The sequence below is a fragment of the Aphelocoma coerulescens genome, chromosome 20 (assembly GCF_041296385.1).
Source record: "Aphelocoma coerulescens isolate FSJ_1873_10779 chromosome 20, UR_Acoe_1.0, whole genome shotgun sequence".
Lineage (NCBI taxonomy): Eukaryota > Metazoa > Chordata > Aves > Passeriformes > Corvidae > Aphelocoma > Aphelocoma coerulescens.
Window position 1 is genome coordinate 16039062 of NC_091033.1, and position 15536 is coordinate 16054597.

At 39.7% G+C, this 15536-nt stretch overlaps 1 protein-coding gene across 9 annotated transcripts in view; it reads left to right on the top strand.

Moving 5' to 3' along the window:
- SULF2 (sulfatase 2) overlaps positions 1–15536 on the top strand; it is a 122247-nt gene that overhangs the window by 45985 nt on the left and 60726 nt on the right. For 2 of the 9 annotated variants that reach the window (XM_069034540.1, XM_069034545.1), the window contains exon 1: positions 11476–11700. The exons of the other annotated variants lie outside the window; for them this stretch is intronic. The gene's annotated coding sequence lies outside the window, so the exon portion shown is untranslated. Of the gene's footprint in view, positions 1–11475; positions 11701–15536 lie in introns of those variants that run through there. 9 annotated transcript variants of the gene reach the window in all.

A 15536-nucleotide genomic window follows, 5' to 3' on the forward strand; every position in this document is an offset into this window, starting at 1 on the left:
AAGAGCATTTCTTCACTGAGATCAGGATAATATAATGCCTGAGTATGACCTGTTTGTCATGTAGCTTATCTGCATTTAATGTTGAATTGAAGCATTATTTTGAGTATTCCACTGCAACATATTGATATGAAAGTATGCAAAAATGAAAGCTTCATATTACACACTCGAAGAATTCACAATGCCATATTTCATTTGTCTGTTGTAGTTCAATCTTTTTAACTTTGGAACTGCTGCAAAGCTATTCAGGTCACTCAGCATGTATTTTTAGAGCTGCAGGTCAGCGAGAGAACATGTAATGCTCTTATTATAGCAGGGATGGTGATATGCTTTATTGTAGCTACCAGCATCAGTCTTGTATGCAGCTGATATTATGTCCCTAGGAATAGCCCTCCTTACTGTAATCCTTGGACTATGATAGTATGCCAGATGGTGCACAAAATGTTTCAAGGCCTAAACTTCAGAAAGAGTCATCATCACACATATAGAAAGACCTGTTACACTGTTTTTAAATGTCATATGCTTTGGGTTGTAAAAATAAAAGAGGTCAGTTATTCTAATCTTACATAATAGTGTTGCTAAGCATAACCTGCAATTTTCTGTACGCTGCCTCAGGCCAGTGTACTTAGACCATTTATACCATGTTGTCTGTTTCAGTTTAAAGTAGCGTGGGAAAAAGCATGGAGATAACAGATTATTTATGTCACAAAGCTGACACAGAAAAGGGGACAAGTGGGTACTGGCGTGTATCTTAAGTAAAGTCAGAAACAGTTACGCAACATAAGCTTTAAAAGTCCACCTGCAATTAGTAGTATCTGTAGCTGTTTTATAATCATCTGCCACATTATTTTGCTATTCCTTTCCACCAACCTGATCCAAGGTACTAAAAGTTAAGCTTCTAACTTAACATAGTTCATCGCTGTTCTTGTCACTGAGGCAGGTGTAATGAACTTTTTCCTGTGTTCATTTTTGTCAGGCTTAACAGTGAGATGATAAGGAGATCAGCACATTGCAAACTGAATGAAGAAAAAGGCACTGGTAACTTTTTGAGAAAGTTTATTATGAGGTTACTCTTGTAAAAGGTCTAAGAAGCTCCTGCTTTGTGACACAGTCTGCTAAATAGCTCCAGTGTCTTCACCTTATTTTTAGGTCTGATAAGCAAATATTAACACTCCCAATCCCCAGCTTTGTTTTAAAGCAAGAAGAATGACATTTGTAATACTTAAGATTAAATCTGTGCACTACTGGGTTATCTGGAGGTGTAAACTAAATACAGGTCTGTCTTTCTGCTGGATTGAACCAAGCGGATGATTTATTCTGTTGAACTATGGGAGGAGAAGTTATACCTGATGTAGCACAAAGTCTCTGGGGATGAAGTTACCCCAGTGACATTTTTGAACATGTTTGAACTAGCAGAACAGCTTAAAGTCAGCCCTTTTGTTTTTTTGTTTGCTCTTGTAAGGCCATCCTAAAATTCAGTAGAATTTTTAAAAATTATGCTTGCAGCAGCATAGAGTATTCTCACACTCAGTAGTATGATTTCTACCTCTAGTTTTATCAGCCACATGCTCACAACTGAGAAGGTTTAGGGAAAATTAGAACTTGCAGAAACTGTAGAGAAGGGAAGGAAAGAAAAGATGTACTACTTGAAGAAAAAACATCTAGTCTAAGAAAGGAGTGTTTTCAAAAGTCAGAACAAGCCCTTGAGGTTTCTCTGGTGTTCGGATTTGATCACAGGGTAAAAACTGATGAGCAGTGCTTTCTAACTTGAGATGCTGTTAACAGCTGTGGAGTGTCTCAATGATTTGAAAAGGGTGCGCATGACACATATATGTCAGCATCCTGGAGGCAGTTTGTAATTAGATACAAACTAGTACAGCTATGCAAATTTTTTGAGCTATCACCTTGCCTATTATCAACTGCAACAGATAAATCTGCTTTACGCTTGAATTTTAATCAACATTTTAGTCTTTTAAGATCTCTTACAGCAGAGGCACCAGTTAAGCACTGATGAAAGGGACTCAGTTGAAATGTGATATTTTCTTCTGGAGCTTGAGCATTTGTATGCAATTTTGGACACCATAATTCCAAATGTCCTCCCTTCCTTCTTCTTCCCCCAGCTTTTTATTGCTGAGCTCAATGTCATATGATATGGAATATCCCTTTGGTCAATTGGAATCATCTGTCCCATCTGTTTCACCCCCTCTCTGGCTTATTATACACCCTCAGTGTCCTTGCTGTTGGGACAGTGTGAGAAGCAGAAAAGGCCTTGGTGCTCTGTAAGCACTGTTCAGCAATAAGTAAAGCATCAGTGTGTTGTCAACACTTGTTTTCATCACAATCTAAAGCATAGCACCATATTGGCTACTATGAAGCAAATTAATTCTGTCCCAGCCAGAACCAATACAGATCCTTAGGGGATCAGAGTAAATGGACTGCTTGTTGGCTGTTGTAGCAAGATCCTGAATCATGACTTTCCAACATAAATTCCTTGGTATTTCCCTACTCAAATTTTTTTCCTCACAAAACAGATAGGGCCTGGATAAGTTGTAAGTACCTGAAGTTATGTGATTATATCAGAATCCTAAATAGTTACTCATTCTTTGAAACTTCCTATTGTAACTGTTTACTTCATGATTCATGAACGCTTGAGCATTGTGCCATCAGTAGGGATATGTCGACCTGAGTTTTCAGACAGCCCAGAATACCATATATGGGAAGTATAAAGTGCTTTACTAAGCAGGAGTGTTTCTGTTTTAATTGTAATACCAGTTGGTGTAGGGGTATGTGTGTTGTGTGGGAAGGTTGTTATCTCCTTGGTCATTGTGCCCCACCAGTGGCTTTGTCCTTTCTCCTCTCCCCCTTCCTCTGGCTCATCCTGCTTCCCCAGAAGCATGTGCATATTGCCCACAGCAGTAAGAGCTGGAGCATACCTTAGATGACATTCAGTAGGTGCATGTGCACACATGTAGGTTCTTTGTGTGCCCAGAGAGCAGGGCAGGTCTCATGCTTGCTCCTCAGTAGCAGTATTTGAGTGTATTTGCATCTGCCTTTAGCCCTGTGCTATTGCTCTAGTTAATCTAAATGGGTGACAGTTCAGAGCATAATTACCTGCGTATCAAGGAGAGCTGTCATCACAGGTTAGTTGGTATGTTCTGATGCATGTAGAGAAACTATGGGAAGCAAAGCAAATGATAACATATATTGTAGCCTATAAATTTACCCTGTGGAGCCCCAGAGATCCTTGGGCTTCAAGTTGGAAGCTGTTGGCCTAGTAAATACAACGGTGTTTTGGAGCCCGGAATATCTGTTCCTAGATGGGTCGCTGACCCATTGAATTGACCTTGAGTAAGTAATTTTACCTTTCTACAGCTCAGTTTCGCAGTGGATATTACAAATGTTCCATACCGAATTTGTAAACCCCTTCGAGATTTAACTATGAAAAGCAATAGGTAAGAAGTAAACTTACTGTTAGAGATACATAAAAGTTAAGCTAAAAAAGTAACTGAATTATAACTTTTATATTTTCATCTAAGAAAAGCCAAGGATAGTAAAGTTTAATTTATCTGCATAATGACCTCAGATCTGACCTACCCTGCCATTGCTAATGTAGAGTCCTGCTGCAGATGTCATCTTACTGTTCTGCAGTGTTGGCCAAAAATCTTATTTATGATAAGATATTCCTTGTCTTGGGTTTTGCAATAACTTTATGCCCAAGATAGTTTGAAAAAAAAAAATTAAAATTGTTCTGGGAATTTTACAGGTTTTAATCATAAAACTGGGACTGATTAATAGGTTCTCATTTAGCAGGGGTATCACAGAGCTTTTGGTGAAATATTTTTTGTTCATTTTAAATACTTTCTTCTTGGAAAAGTATACTTTGCTATTTCAGTTACTGTGTATTAATTGATCAAAGAACAAAATTTGGTGTGTGATCTTGTGTGCATTTAGAAATACCAAAGCCAAAAATGTACTGGGGATAGGAAATCTGCTTTGGAATTGTATACTGCCATAGAGCTCATCAGATAAAACATTCCACTTTACTTCACAAAAGATTTTTGGCCTTTTTAAAATCCATTCAGCTGGAAATTATTAAGCCTAATGTTTGTCTTGACCTATTTCTTTGCTAGTAAGCAAAATTTAAAACATTTTAATGCTGAGCTATAAATACTAACTGGCACTTAATATCATTCATGCTTGAAAGGCAATTTAGTTTTTGTGGGTTTACCACTTTTGTCAGTAAAAATCTGTGTGATGACTTGATAGGTACCTCCAGAAGCTTTTTGTTGATACTACATAGTTTTATTCGGGTAAAAAAGGGAGCCAAATGCAAAATTAAATGTTTGAATTTATTGCTCTGTGTCTACAGTTTACATACCAACTTTTCAGTGTATGGTAAAAAATTTTTCTAACTGGGAGCATCCAGTCTTGTCTTGAAAAATAATCTCTTAAAGTCCTGTGGAAATATACTCAGATATTCTCATGTCAGACACTCCTGTTTGGCAGGGGAAGTAGTGCATGTACTTTGGGGCTCTCAAAGAATTCTCAAGAATTGCTGGTGTAGTCAATCATGAGGGTGATGAGGCATACAAATAACATAAGGTGAACTGAAGTACAAATAAAAGAGGTTTCATTGCCAGACATCAAGAGTGTTCAACTACAGTTTCAGGACCTAAGAAAAACTACATAAGTTTTCAGAACTGTTTTGTGTGGCTGCTTACTACTTCTGAAAAATCAGTCCTCTGTATTTTAGGGGTGTAAATGAGACTTACTGTAAGTAAGATATCTTACCTGTCATTTGTTGCTTACTGATAATATCAGAGCTTCGCAGTGATAGAAAAATAAACTGTGCTTCTAGTTATTAATACATTTCTCTCTGAATTAGGGATCAGAAATAATAACGTATTCTAAGCCAGAAGGGCAACCATGATGTTTAATTCTTCTGTCTGAGGGTAGCACCTGCGACACTGGCATGGGTTGCCCAGAGAAGATGTGGCTGCCCCATCCCTGGAAGTGTTCAAGTCCAGGTTGGACAGGGCTTTGAGCAACCTGGTCTAGTGGAAAGTGTCCCTGCCCATGGCAGGAGGTTGGAAGGAATGATCCTCAAGTCCCTTCCAACCCAAACAATTCTATGATTTGAGGCATCACTGAGTCAGTTGCCATTAATGGTATAGTATTGTAGTTATGATCTAGGTTTTTTCATATGCAGGAATCTTGTCTCAACCTTATGGAAGATTGTAAACTCTAAAGGTAGGGGAGTGATGCTAAAGTTTACATGTAGATTCAACTTTAACTTTTTGGAAATGAAAGTAAAGCGTTCTTTAGCCAGGGGCAACTCTTGTGTCTGTTTCAGTGTCTTTTTCGTCTTGAATGAAATAGAAAGAATTTGAATGGCTTTCGTGTCCTTTAAACATTATATAAATAATCCCTACCCTTGATACGTGGTAGAAAAAAATGAAACGAATTTGTTATTAAAAAGCAACTTTTTCAAAAATATAATAGTTGGTATTTTAAGAATGCAAAAGGTATGCATTATATCTTTCAAAAAACAGCACATTATCAGTACTGGGAGTAATGAAGCTACCATAACACTATCAAAACTGTGTATCTACTTGCTGATACATCTCTGTAGTCTCTAGAGGAAAGTAACCTGCCTACCCAAATGCCCCAAATGACCTTACACAAAGGGAATCAAAAAATCCCCAAGGTCCTTGGAGATGATCAGTAAGAGAGATGCCTGTAACTGGTAGGTGAACATTTTTCATAAAGTGACTACTCTATGTCTGATGAATCAGTCCTGACCCTCAAGGGAAATCCACAAAGCACGTTCAAAAGATAAGCCTTAATATTAAAATTCATGACTCCGATAAAAGGTAAAAATTACAGACTTACTAGACATACCAGTTTTAAAGGTATTGTAATTTTCTTAACCTCTCTCCTGATTTCTCCCAGCTAAGTAACAAGTCTGTGTTTTTCAGCAGATGAGTTACTACCTTATTTTAACGATCCAAACTGTCTCCTTTTTCTTTGTTAGCAAGCCTTCCTATATCAGAGATAGGAGCTACTTTTTTTTCACATGGCTTGGTTAAAACATTAGTTAAATTCAGAGCAGCTTAGCTTTGAAGATGGCTGCTTCTGTTTCAGATCTGAAGAAGTGCTTGATATGCCTGAGGCCGTGTCTGTTCATTCCCATCTGTAGCAGTTGATCTAATAACAGGTATCACATCCCACCATAAGCTTTGCCTCACTTGTGCTATAGAGGCAAGAGAACAAGAAAATTACTTCCTGCATGTGCGAAATGCAGGCAGTTGTGTAATTTTCTCTCCTAATATTTCTTGCAATTGTCCATTTGAAGCCCAGCTTAGAATATATAAATATACAGTCAGATCAAGGTATCTATATTACTACTTAAAGTATTTGAGGTAGAGGGGGAGAACTGCTGAACAGTAGTAATTAGAAGACAATGAAAAGCCGAGTGAGTAAACACAGCTTTCCTAATGGAGGTGAAGTCCAGGTGCATCCCTTTGGACTTTGTGCCTACAGGATAGGTCTTTGTAAGTGAAAGTACTTCTGCTGTAGGTGCATCAAATTCAGCTGAACCTAAAGACTGCAAACAAAACCTTCATATGGCAAAAAGTGTGTAACATAGATTGTATACCTGTGCCAGTTTGTGAAATGTTCAGAGGTGGGACATGAAGGTGACCATTCAGGGTGCTAGGACTGGTCTACTGGAGATAAATGGAGATAGGGTGGTCACACAAAGAGACCCTTGACTAAAGTTAAATGCACAGGGAACCACAGAAAAGAGTGAATGTCGCGTTGAGGCCTGCTGTTGTATCCATCCTCTCTATCAGTTGATTATACCTTTTTCTGCTTTACTACTTTCAAATCAGAGCCTAGTTGTTTTTAGATAATATTTTATCATTACATACTTTACTCTTTCGTTAGGAAATGTTATTTAGATAAGGGAGTGGCTGTTGTCTTCTGTAGGAGAATTTTCAGTAAAAAAAAAATATAGGAGTCGTTCACATTTTGCATCACATACCAAATTGTGCTGAGGTTGCAGCTAATCATCAATTAAACATTGTGTGTGTTTGATGATTGGTCTGTTCATCCATTTGCATAAAACATCGGGAACTGGAACAGGAGGCAGTCTGAGCACTGTAGTACAGCCTGCTGAAACCCTACAAAGGAAAACAAGATCAGGATGTATAAAAGAAAAATATGAATTCTTTATAAAAAGAAAAATTCTTTATTAAAATAAATTATTGAATTATTGCTGACTTACAGGCAGTTATTTTAAGAGTCATTTATAAATAGGGTAAAAAAAGGCTACTGTTCTTTTTCCTTTTATGGGCTGTGTGACCAACAATAGTTCTTTGAGTTGACGTTCTTCATCCTTCAGATGCGTCCTTGGGCATTATTAATAATATTAATACTCAGGACACACATACTAATTTTATGTGTGAGCTTTGGGATTCTGCTAGTGTTTTCTTAGGAATTTCTCTTTGGCATTGCAGGAAGGATTTGTTTTGAGTTTGTTGTCCAGAAAGATAAGTTATCACTTCTGTCAGTGCACTAGGGTGTTACTTTTATTGTTGTTACATCCTCCTCATCATCTTTGTTGCTTCAATATTTTGCTGAATAGCTTGCATTCACTGTTGTGAATTATGATAAAAATTAATTTGATTAATATTAAACTAGAATTATATTAAGTGTTGCAAACTTGTAGTTGTAACTAAGTTCATACAGTGTAATATATTTAATTTTTATTTTCACACAGAAGAATGTAATGCTTAGCATTTGGATCAATCAAACTTTACTTTTTTTCTTTCTCCTTTGCTTTTCCTGTCAGTGTTCCCCTTTTTCACTTTTTGTAGTACCTGAAAATGTATAAACCATTTCCCCCATAATGTGACTGAACATTTATTGAAAGTGCAACTTGACTTTAAAAGACAGGTGTCAAGCAATTGCCTATAAAATCATGTTGAGCTGGAGTCTGTCATATAAAACACATGTCATGTGAGGAATCAAGGAGTGGAATATATTGTGCTGTTTATGCCTTCCTAATAGCTTTTTGATTTGTTGTTGAAGTAGTATTTACACACTTTAAGCAACTGAAATGCAGTTGTTTAAAGTAGTAAAAAATTAAACTCTATAAACTCTGCCATAAGAGCTCTGACCAGTGTAATTACTATAACTGTGGACTGATTACTGTAATAACTTACACTGAGGAAAAGCAATGGAGATCAGGCTCATATTTTGTTATTGGCTTTATATTAGGTCTTTAAAGATGGCTCAAAGCCATCTTTACTTTGATAGACATTAAGAAATGTGAAAGCAGAGGAAAAATCTAAATGACTAATGATGTGAGAGGTTTACGTATGATGAGTTACTATAAAGCTAAATATTAGCAAGTCTGAAGAAGAGTTAGAAGGCATGGTTAAATATGTAGAAGTGTGAAAGCTAGCCCTTTTTTTCTGTTTCTTATAACATGAGGACAATATTCAAGCTCTGAAAGCACAATATATTTGGCAACAATGAAAAAGACATGCTTCACACAGCATGTTGCTTAGCTTCTGTTTTTGGGGTTTTTAAAAATTACTTCTGGTCTCCTGACCATCTTCTTGTTTCCCAGAAGTTGCTTCTCTGTATCATTGACATGCTGCCCTTTCTTCATGACAGTTCCCCTGACTGCTTGCTACACCCTGAAGTTTTAGCTGTTGTCTCAGGACTGATTAAAAGATAATGCTGTGGACCCCCACTATCTGCCAGGTGGATCAAAGTGGTTGCCCTTTACATGCAGCTCCATAGTTCACTTGATAGTCCCACATGCGTTGTTCCATACGTATTCCTGTGCTGTGCTACTTGAGAGTAAGGTGGACAGAGAGCCTGCAGATTAAATGTTTAAAGGAATTTTTCCAGCTAACAATGTAGGTGGATGTGTGATTTTTAAAGAAATGACTGCACTTCCGTTTTCTCCTAACTTTGATAGTTATATCCTATGTTTTAGAAAATCCTAGGATAATTTTAGACAAATTATTTAGATAATAGGCAACATTTGTTATTTGAGGTGCAGTAAAATAAATTCAAGCTGTTCAGTGGCATGCTGCAGGAGAAATCTGAAGTTCATTTGATGTAAAATCTCGGGTCTGGCAGTGGAAGGGAATGATCTTGCTTTTTCGTTTTGTCTTTTGAACTCAGCCATGATGATCCATATACACCAATGGAATCCTTTTCCAGGTAGTTAATAAAATGACTTTGTTTTAAAATGAGATACCTAAAAGATTTCTTCATCATTTCATGAGTAAGTTTTCAGACCTTCTCGTTTTACCAGTAATTTCACATGATTTTATTGCCTTGGACTTCAAATAAACCATAGTGTTTAAAATACATCTTTATCCCTTGAGTTTTTGGCAATAGGAAAATAGCTGAAATCACTAAACCGCTTCAAGTTTGGATGCATAATAGTTGTTACCCATCCTATTTTGTAACTGTGCCAGAAGTTCTTTTGAAATGCATGAGATGGAAATGCCATTCTCTTGAAGAGGAAGCACCTTTCACTTTGCAGGGTTCTCTCAGACCAGGGGGTGTATTATCCTCTTAATGCACTTGCATAACTCCCATTAACATTAATGGAAATTACATGCGCTCCCTGTGAGGTGAACATACTCTTCTGTTGAAATGAGCAATCTATTGCGACATTTTCCAGTGATGTTAAATCAAATTTAGATTCCTATACTGATGTCACTAATCCTAGTCTTAGTATCTTTTGATGCTTGTAGTTTATATTAATGACATTGTATCTTAGTATTAGGTCATGTGTTTCTTAAAATGGAAAATCCCATTTGCGGTCCTCTAGAAATAGAGGGAGATAATCAGTTTTCTTCTCCAATGTGAAATGTGGACCAATTGCAAACTTAGTATTTTCTTTGGTTTGGTAGTTACTGCTTGCAGTCCCTTTAGAGCTAGTTTGTAGAGGTTGCATATTGCCGGTGGCAAACTGTTGGCCTGTGGTTAGGACAGAGGAATGTCGGGTTCCTCGTTCTGTGCCTGGCCTGAAAGGCTGTTTGACTCTGGGTGACTCAGCTGCCTTTAGACACTAATTCAAGTCTAAAATCTGCAGAATCAGAACATTCTGGCTCACGGGTGTGTTGTAAAAGTAATTGTCTGTAAATTGTTTCATTGTGAGTTGAAAGTTGCTAGGCAAAGGTTGAATGTTATCTCAGAAAGCAATAAAAGAATGTTATCAAAATGTTAGCGAGATGTAGCTCCTGTTTTATGCACATCATATGGGTCTATGATTAGTGTAACTCCCTGTTAGGGAGTGGCTTATTTATCCCAATACAGTTGTGTTGTTGCAGCCCCTAGTGTGAACAGTGTTTTACTGACATACAGTGTTTCACTTATATTGCTTATTCCTGTACATACAGGAGCACACTTGGTACCTTAGCAGTGAGATCGTTGTGTTTGGAGGAAGTGCGCTATTACATTGTTTGTTAATTTAGGATCTGTCTATGCATAGCCAAGAACAGAGCCAACAATGAAAAACTGTTCAAGACTGTTAGCCTTTTCCAGCAAAGTCCAGAGGAGGTCATTGGAGGCAATGCTTCTTCTAAAGCAAAAGTCCTAATACATCATAGATTGAACAGAATATTAGATGTAATAAGAAGGATTGGGAAGTTCTGGGGTAACCCGTGCTGCATGTCTGACACTATCAGTATGGGAATGCTAGAAGAAAATGCTTCATTCTTACAGGTTTTTTAACATACTAATCTACTAGTATCTTTGAAAGATACTTATTTAAGAGGTCTTTAAAGAATCCACTGAAGAACTTAACGATTTAGATAGTTACTCAAACAAGTTCCAGGAGTAAAGTGTTACTGGTTTCCAGTAGCGTAGACTGCACCTGCTGTGAACACAGTCCCTACCTCCCAGAGCTTTTCTTAATTACTCAAAAATATTGAGCCCTTTAATTTCAACTGCACCAGTGGAACGGGGTCTGTGTTAGCATGACCTTTTAGAAGCCTTCAGGCCCTCCTTACAGGTGTCTCGGTGCAGGCCTTCAGCCCCTTTGGAGGATGCCACCTCCGTCCTCCACCTCACAGCGCTGGGGATGGGGGGCAGCTGCTGCGTGGGGCTGGCAGCACTCGGCTAACGCCTAGTGATAGGAGACAAGACGAGCACAGACTATGAGGGGCGATTAAATTCCCCTTCCCCCGCCCCCCATGAACTATCCCCTTTGCTTTTAAAGGCTCTGTGCACCCGGCGGGCGCTCAGCGTCGGCCCCTTTTCTTTGGAGCGGGGCTGGCTCTGGGACCTCCCCGGTTCCCCCGTGGGCGCCGGGCTGCGCCATCGTCTTTGCCGCGGTGCTGCCGCTGGATTTTGAACAAGCCCGGGGCTGGTAGAACAGGTTTCCTCCCTGCGCGCCGCTGGGCATTGCGTCAATCCCGGGGGGAGGATCCTCGAGGTAAATGAACTTTTTAAACGGGAAAAGGAGAAGAAGGGAGAAGAGGAAGAAGAGGCGGGGGCAGCACCCGCCCGAGCGCTTCCTCTAAACGCTTCTTCGGGAAACGGGATTCGGCTGCTGCCCAGCACCGCGGCCCGAGGATGCGCTTCCCCGCGCCGCCGGGCCCCGGGCTCCGCGGGCGGGCGGTGGTTGCACCGGCCCTGGCCTGGCACGGCTGAGCGCCGGCTCCGCGGGTAAGTGGGGAGCGCTAGAGGGGAGGTCTGGAGCCCCCGCCCCCCCCTCCCCCCCCCGCGAGCTGGGGACGGCGGGGCTGCCGTGCCTCTTGTGGAGTTGCTGGCCACAGAGCCAGGCTGCCATCGCGGGGAACCTGGGTGGAAGGTCTAAGGGAGCTGTATAGGGACCGAGTGGGGCTGGAAGTTGAGTAAGGGGGCCCGGGGGCGATGTGGTCTCGCCAGCCGCGGCCAGCCCTGCTGGGAGCTCCTCTGAGCTCCCCCGCCCTGCTGCGGCCCTGCCGGCCCGGCGGGCGGGCGCTGCCGCCGGGGGCTGCGAACCGGGCGGAGGGGTCGTGCCGCCCCCCTCGTGAGGCCCGGCCGGGGGGGGTTCCGGGGTGCGGGCTGAGGGAGCCGCGCCGGGCCGGGGCTATGCGGAAAACAGTTCCCAAAAGACAATTGATGCCGTAGCGCTCAGCTTCACATCTGGCACATCACCGGACGGATCCGGGTAATGTGTGTGTCTGAACGCCTGTGTGTGTTTGCAGCTGTATAAACACAGTGAGACTTTTAATTTTTTCCTCCTCTGTATACAGCTACAAAAAAATGCGTTTACTTGGTAGAATGTATTTGTGTAATAGTAACTGGTTTTGCCTACTTTTTCTGTCTTAAAGTACTTGCATTCATTTCCTTATGGTATTTTCAGAAGTAAAAGTCTGTGGTTATTACTGTACTTAATACAAGCTAATATAATTATCTTTAAAGTCAAAGACTGCATCTATTATATGTAATTATGTGATGATAATATGTAAAAAAGCAAAATAATTCTTTGTTTCTTTCAAGTTGTTGTTGGTTGTTGCATATGGTGCAGAAAAATGTGTTTGTTATTGTGGATTTGGGGGATCCAAACAGCGATTTAACCTATCAGAGGACTAATTAATTCTCTGTGTGTCACTGGGAAACAGTAATTTGCAAGCAATGAACAGAAAGAAAGTAGATTGAGCTGCTTAAAACATTTCTTAAAATATCAAGTCCCAGTGAAATTTATAACTAATTTATAGTTCTGTTTTATTTAAAATAAAGTTACGAAATATGAATGAGATTTTGTAATGTGACCAAGCTTCTCTGAAAAATACTTAGTTTTTGTAGAGTTTACCAGCATAAGGCAAGCAAGTCAGAAGAATGTGCCTGAATAGTAATTCAGTGCTCTAGTAGTCTGGAAGCTCTGTTCCTGTTGTGATTCCTGTAAATCAGCACAACTGTAATCTTCAAGACTCACATTTAGCACTGGGGATTTGATTTTTGTATGTTCTCATAAATTTTTGACTGCCTGGGGAAAAAAAAATCAGAAAGTAGAAAACTATAAGCAAACGCAGCATGTTGTTACATTACAGCAGTAACGTTGATACTAGTCTTCCCCTGGGGACCCCTGTTTGATTGCAAATAAGATTCTTCCCAATCCACATATAAAAATGTGTTTATCTCTTACAAACACAATATAATGTTTTGAAGTGATGGTTGACAGCTTTATTGAAAAAAGACCTAGCATAACCAAAGCAAAGGAGTGACACCAGTTAAAAGAACAGCAGCACAGCTGAATCCTTTTAACTGGCAGAGTGGATTTAATTGGGTTGGTTGCTAGGGAATGGCTCTAGCACCATGTATTTCAATGAATTTAAACGTTGGCAAATGACATACGTTGATCTGCTTAAATAATACACCTGGTATTGGCTCTAGCCATATTGAGAGCAGGTGTGTGTTGCTTCTCTAGCCAGTTTTCCCTTACTGTGCAGTTCCACTGTGTGGCTCACATGCAGTTACCCTGTTCTGTGGTGGCTGCTGGGCAAGTTGAACTTGTCATACCAATTCTGTATTTAGTGTTTTGCAGTATACTTATTTAAGAGAAAAACAAACCAAAACAAACTAAACCCCAAGCTGGATAATGTAAACATTACTAGAAGCAGCTTTCTAGAAGTAGACTTGAAGCAGGGCTTAAATTTTTGATACAGAGTTACAGGAGAGTCAGATGCTACTCTTGGTTATGTTGTAATAATTGAATTACCTGACTTCAGTGAAGTGACACTGAGTTTACGCATGGGACAGTTGTGCTGGGACTTGGATTAGTGAGGTTGGGAACACCAGTCTATGTAAGTTACTGTCAATTACTAATTTTGCATACACGGGGCCTCTTACATCTGTGCCAAGCAATACTAATCAATAGCATGTTAAAAATACCATCTGGGGTAGAGCTGACATCAGTCATCCCTGTGCATTCTGCCTATACTGCTGCAGAACTGACATTAATTACTGAGGGCAGTGTTGCAGTGTCATAAAGAAGAAATCTTTCCCTGGTGTAAAGGCTACTTGGAAACAGCCCTCTGCTGAGTTCTTTTATAAATGGAATAAATGTGTGGCTTTATCTCTTCAACATTTGTAATGTGAGTTAGTGTAACATTCTGTGTTGCCACAAAGGAGAAAGGAAGAGGACCAGACTTTCTCAAAAGCAGCCTTCTAAGAGGTTTCATAGGCTTAGTAAAGCTCAGCTGATGACCCATCTGAATATTTCATAAATTTCTGATAGCACTTTCGTAAGTATAAAACATGAGTGACCAGACTTGTCAAGTTCATGTGTGTAATCTCGAAGAAAATAAGAGGCATACCGAATTCTCATGAGAACCACTACAGATTAAGCATCTTTAATACTGGAGGATGGCCTGCAGAGGCACAGAGAGCAGTGGACTCCCTGTACCACTCAGATCAAAATGCATCATTGGAGAGGGTGCTAAAAGTGAAGGCAGATTGGGGCACTGCTGTGGAACTGTTCCGGCTTTATCTGTGAGTTGCAGATTAACCTTGTTGACAGAAATGGGAAAAGAACTGGTAATAGAAACTTTGTTGTGTTTCTTCCTGGAAGTTCACCAAAGACTAGGGGTTAAAAAACCCAATATGTATTTGGCAATCCATGAGAAACACTCTTGTGTTGCTATTCTGATAACTACTTAATGCTAGCTTCTGAATTGTACTGCATATATGCTGTTAGTTGTGGCATGTATGTCTTGTGAAAACATACTTTAAGAAATAGGTTATTTTTGAAAATTGTTTTAATTTTCTTATCTAGTTATTGGTATGACTTTTGCACATAATTACATACTTTGAGTTGATTCCTGGGAGTACTTATCCTGATAACAGTAGGAACATAACACATCTCAATAGCTGAAAAATACTCATTGAGGATGGGGGGTGAGAATAACAGGTTTGGTGGAAGATGCCTGTTGTACTTGACATGAAATTCTCTCTTCCACTTGCAGTATCCTTTCAGAGATCACTAATTCTTTTAACCATTAATATGCAAGTGTGGATAGAATAGCTGCGGGAGAGCAGTTTATGTGCATCCCCAAATGTCTTAATTACTTCATAGATATCTAAGCAGCTCTCTGAGCTGAGGACAGCTTCTATTTTTAGTACAAGTGGAGTGTGTGAGGGGCAATAAACTGTGAGGAAAAGACAGGCTGAGGGGAGAGAGGCAATGAGGTCATGAGGTTAAAACATGCATTTGTTTTAAAGAAGAGAAAATTGTAAGAAAGACTGTTAAATGCACAATACTGTAGGGAAGGTAGTTACGACCAGATATAGCAAGAACGGACAGCCTTCCAAATGCTGCAAGAAAAGTCAGTAAGTGCTATTATTTTGAGAAGCTGTTGGCTAGTATAGACAGAAGAAAATCCACATCAATTTTCAGACCTTTCAGAAAAATGTTTGTGTGTAATGAAAACATCTATACTGTCAGTTTATTTTTTTAAGTAAAAGTACATGCATAATAATTTCTGAAGAGCAGAAGGCATTTCTTTTTCTCCCCCCTC